The sequence below is a fragment of the Aptenodytes forsteri genome, unplaced genomic scaffold (assembly GCF_000699145.1).
Source record: "Aptenodytes forsteri isolate BGI_AS27 unplaced genomic scaffold, ASM69914v1 Scaffold241, whole genome shotgun sequence".
NCBI classification, from domain to species: Eukaryota; Metazoa; Chordata; class Aves; order Sphenisciformes; family Spheniscidae; genus Aptenodytes; species Aptenodytes forsteri.
In genome coordinates, this window is record NW_008795252.1 from 4,271,566 (window position 1) to 4,277,277 (window position 5,712).

The window sequence follows — 5,712 nt, forward strand, 5'->3', positions numbered from 1 at the left end:
TCAGACCCTTCGGACTTGGTGATGTGCCTAATCCTTCAACTTCAAGTGGGCCTGCTCGCAGAAGCCAGGGCGGCAGCTCGGCCCTAGCGCTCGACGACCGAGCGACGTCAGTGGGATTTTGAGTTGTGAAAATGCTATTGTAGCAGCTGTATTGATTTTGGGGTCCAATCCTACTTGTCCTGAGGTAAGCGATCCTCCTTCACCCAGCGCTCAGAGTGAGGTCAGTGGGACCGGTTGTCCAAATGAGAATTACTCACACGAGCAAGGGTTGCAAGGCGGCAACATTAAATCAATACAGCAGTGGCATTTCCTCACTCTGGCTACCGAGCCAATGGATTTTACACACCTCTCACCCTTACTCTTCCAAATAAGGGCTTAAGAAAGGAACTACTTGCAGAAATAAACAGTCGTGGAAGAAAGCCTTTTTTTTTTTTTTAATGAAAAAGTGCACCCATGTAAAACTAGCTATTGTGCTTGTAACAGATTATACAGAACACTGAGTGATAAATAGAGTCATGTATCTTGTATCAGACTCGAGTCTGCAGCATGGTAGTCACTGAAGAACATTATCAGAAGTAGAGCAAGATTGTTCAGGAGTTGAAGAATTAAAATTAAAAAAAAGTCTGTTCAGCCGGCACATTTTGAAACCAAGGCGTGATGGTGTTTTAGTGGTGCTTTTTCTGGAAGCATCAAGTTTAGGACATTTAAGTAAATTATACTCTAAGTTTATCTAAGAAGTATTAATGTACATTTTGTAACTTTTTTATTGACCTTCCATTAGAAGTTTCATGTATTTTTCTAACACAGAGGAGAAAACCTGCTGGAAATTCAGGTGTTCAGTGTCCAAAGCTCAATTAAGGAGGCACCAATAAAAGTGAGAAACATTAGGGTTTTTTTTTATGGTTGTTGGGTTTTTTTCCTTCATTTTGAATTTAGTAATCATCTTTGATCTTGTAATCAGAACTTAGTGAATGGTTGCACATTGTTCCACTGAAATCCCTTGTCTTTGCTCTTAGGTAATAGACACTAATCTTAGCACTAGCCCCTTACAGGATGTTTGGCAAATACATTACGACCCTTTTAAAACTTGGATCAACGGAACAGCTCATGTGGGGCCCCACTGAAACCACTGGGACTTTGGGCAATGGATTGAACTACATGTTGGATCATGGCCGTGTAGGAATTGCACAAACTGAAGGCACTCTCACAAACAGAGAATTTAAAAAAACCTCCAATTTTGGCTGATCATAAAGAATATTTCACAAAGATGGCGCTCATGTAGTATTAGAGAAATTAATTTCTTTGCCAATAATACTTTAACGTTGCAGCTGATAGAGATTTTATTCAGCTCCTAAAGGGTTAAAATTTAGGTGAGGAAAAGAAGAAGAGAAGGATAAAAAGCCCATCTGGCCTTAAAAAAAAAATTGTACCAATTTTTAACCCAGATTTGAAAACTGCCAACTTATAATAAACACCTGAAAACCTGGGTTTATAATGGAAACTGCAAGTGACCCCTCATTGCAATAGAGCCTGGACAATAACAATTTACAGAGCAGCTGAAAGTAATTCATAACCAACTGAATAAACTGACTCTAAAGAAGGAGAAGCAACAGCATTGGTGAGAACACGGTGCAAAGACTAACGTAGCAACCAGCAAGATTTTCATAGGAAAAAAATTAAAATGTTGCCCATTTTCTAAATGGCTTTTTCAGGTATATTGCAATCTCCTGCCACTCCCCCCTTCCCTCCTTTTGCAGATATCAAAATAGAGGCAGCTTGTTCTTTCTAAGGCTAAATTCCACAAACTACAGTTTCAATCTCAACAAAGTAATCAGTGTAATGGTACGAGGGCCACACCTGCACAGCCTGGCCAGTTTAGAGACTGGCATCAAGTTTCTCTTTTACAATTTCTTATATCCTTTGTCATGCTGTGTATTCTCTGCACATACTCTTCGAAAAACAAAACAAAAGGGCACCCATAAATAAAAAGTGGATCACTTACGTTCAAACCCTCCCTGTCAAGTCCTAAACAGGAGACACAGTGTATAAGGAGAAAGAGGCATATAGTAGGAAACTTAAAATGCGATGTGGCTCATTGTCTCTACGGAAACAACTTAGGATAAAGTTTGCCAAAGTGCTTCAGAGGTTTAGGAATTAATCCTATTTTCAAAGGTCAGTTAAGAAATTACAGGTTTGTCCATCCACTTTCAATGAAATCTAGGCTCTGGAGGTCAACGGGAATACACAGAGAACGTGGAGTTAAAAAGCTCCATAAGCCTCTGTGGGATCTGTGTCTAGTTTGTCCCTTATTTCTAAGGTTTGGCTTACTATTACAGAAGACCATTTCCAACTGGCATTTCTTTTAAATGCTGAAGTAATGGGTATGTACCATAAGTATCCATTTTGTCTCTAACTACATCTCATCTTCAGCAACCTCCTTCCCCACAGACATTAAAAATTTCTGCTTCTCTCTGAGTCTTTCTGAACCCTACCAGCAAGTGGAGCCCTCAGCTCTGAATTAAGCAGGCAATGACGCCCCATCCTTCAGTAAATTCAGGCTGTCTTCTGTGCAGAATCAAGACTGGTATCTGCAAGTTTCATGGGCTCTTAGCTGAGAAAACTTAGCTACTAATGCCCAGTCTCAGAGTTTTATTAGAGATTAAGGGTTGGTGCACACAAGCCACCAGCTGGAACATAGGTACCAAAATGTAGGCCTCTGACAGACAGAAAGGGGATTTGAGGAACTCTTTGGTGCCAAAGGTGTTGCAGTTTAGGTGCCTACATCCCTCTGTGGGAGGCTGAACACAGAGTCCCTCTAGGACTTGGTAGGAGCACTGAAACGTACACCTCCATTTGTGCCCTCTGCAGAAAGGAAACAGTGTGGGATTACTTAACCATAAGGACAAATGGGGGCCAAAGATGAGGATTATGCTTGGAAGTTGCTTTTATGAAATATCCTGTGAGGGGACTGTCTTGGCACCATCTTTAGGGATATAATGCCACCTACTGAATAGCCACTAGTGCAGCCTGGATCTCCCAAGATTTTCCCAGGGGATTCACAGTTACATACCAATCCAAGGCTGACCCTGCCTAACACATGAGTTATGAGAAGATCAGAGCCCTAGAAAGTGGGATGGCTTTAGGCTATTTGCCAATAATTAGCTATATTAATAAATTCATTTCTGGAAATTACCATTTTTATGGGCACCTGGTACCCTAGTAGAGAAACAGCTATGCCTAATTTTCATCTTGTTGTAGGGGGTACTCTATGACAACTGCTTTGAAAAGTATCCTATCCATCACCATGCATGATTCCTCCCATGGATTCAGATACTTCATGAAGAGTCAACAACAAGATTCGCTGGTAAGAGAACATGAGGAGTAGCAGAGTAAAGAACTCAGAATTAGAAAATCCTAAAGTAACAGTTAAGAACAAATGGGATTTATACAAGATTGATCTATACCCTTGTAGAAACGTGCTGTAGCATAGTTCTGAAGTAAGAACACACACCATTAGTACAACCATGGAACAAGGTCTCACTCAGTTACTAGACATCACATTTCTTCAGTTTTAGGCCTTATATAGGATAACACCTTCAAACCCTACAATTAGTACAAAACCATGTTTTGTTTCTCCCCTCCCTGTGGTGTGCTTACCTAAGTATGCAAGTCATTCACAAAGAAAGATTAATTCAGCAATTCAAAATCCTTGTGAGAAAGAAGGATTCATCTCATCTCAGAAAAAGAAAGCTAAAACACTGACACTGCAGTTTTCAACAGGGCCTATCCACTTCGGGTATCTAACATTTCACAATTCCTTTTTAAACATTTGGTATCTCATGGTTCTTTATATGCTGAAAGCACCGTTCCCATTCATTTCAGGTGGGAGTATCTGGTACCTTTGCCAACCTGACCCCAGGTGCCTTGCATTAGGAATTCACAAACAAAGAGCACACACTTAGTAACTGTAAAAAGGGATAAAAGAGATAGAATCCTATTTATTTTTCAACTACAAAAATTGAATAATTTGACCAGAAGACTATCCTTGCTTTTCTTTCTGTGATACTTCGTGTTAATCGCTTTACATCTCTTGTAAAGGATGAGGTATGGGTCCTGTAGATGCTAGCCTTTTCCACCATATAGTTCAAAATTTTTCCCAAGGTAGGTCTTTCTCATGCAGTGAATGAGGCAGGTGACTGTGTTATTAAAAGCAGTATCATGATTTGTGTTCATAAAAGCAGTGAACTGGAGTTGTATGTAAATGCAATAATACTGGTATTTCCTGTATGGAATACCAGTATACTTGGCTTTTCATCACAAATATTTTTAATGTAGCTCCTCAACTGAAGAAAAAAAGAAAGGATAAAATAAAAAAGTCTAAAATAGAGAATCATGTGGACTTTAAGATTGCTTAAAGCAACCTCAAGTCTCTGGACTGCAGACCAGAACAGTGTTAGAGCCTCTGGCAGTTACATAGCCAGCAACATGATGCCCACTTTCCTGATAGTTCCACTTATTGAAAACAACATGGGACTCCTAAATTTTGTTTGTACCATTATCTTCCTTACATTTTCTCTTATGCAGTCCTTTTCTGCTCCTCTTTGACTAATATCTTCCGCCTTAGCCCACCTAGCTGTCTCTTGGTGCTGATTTGCTATTTCACTTTCATGTCCCACAGCTCTTCTCTCCCTTTTATTTTATTTTCTCCCCCTGAAACACTGAGCTAAGGGGCACAGCAGAGCTTTGAAGCCCCTCCTCTAAGAGCTTCCGGGGTGCCTAGGTGGGGATAGGTGAGAAACACCGAGAGTTTGCTTTCAGGCCATGGGCATGGCCACAGGGCAGCCCAGGCAGACAGGAGGAGGAAGAACACGGAAAGGATTAGAGCATTTAAGTGGCAGCTGAATCTTGGGAAAATATAAAAGTTAAGCTCTGAAGTCTCTACTGATGCATATGAACCAGAATCCCTGGGAGGCTCTTAACTTTGCCAGATTTGGGCAGCTTTTCACAGGGATATAAGAATTCATATCCCTAGCATGCGGGTGATTTTTTTACGTGACCTTTTATATCCCACTCAAAAGAAAGGAGACAGTAGAGATTCGCAGTCAGGATATTTTTTTTTTTAAACAATGGACAAAACAACATGTTTTTCTCCTAGTTCTTTGTTCTCAGAAATAGCTGAACAGTTTTAACTGAAACTCAGAAAACAAAAGGGGAGGAAGGGAAGCCTGAGGCAGACTTCTGTTGTAGAAATTTTCAGTGCAGATTCTGAGATTCTGGCAAAACTAGAAACAACTGAAAACAGGACTTTATAATAGAGTGCATTAGGTACCTTTAAATTATAGACACACAGAAACTGGTGTGTAGAGCTGCAGCTGTTTCATTGTCTGCAGCCCTGAACTGGTGATCTCAAATAAGTGTCTCGACTTACAGAATCATAGAATCATAGAATAGTTTGGGTTGGAAGGGACCTCTAAAGGTCATCTAGTCCAACCCCCCTGCCGTGGGCAGGGACATCTTCAACTAGATCAGGTTGCTCAGAGCCCCATCCAACCTGACCTTGAACGTTTCCAGGGATGGGGCATCCACCACCTCTCTAGGCAACCTGCTCCAGTGTTTCACCACCCTCAGCATAAAAAATGTCTTCCTTATATCCAGTCTATATCTACCCCCCTTTAGTTTAAAGCCATTCCCCCTTGTCCTGTCACAACAGGC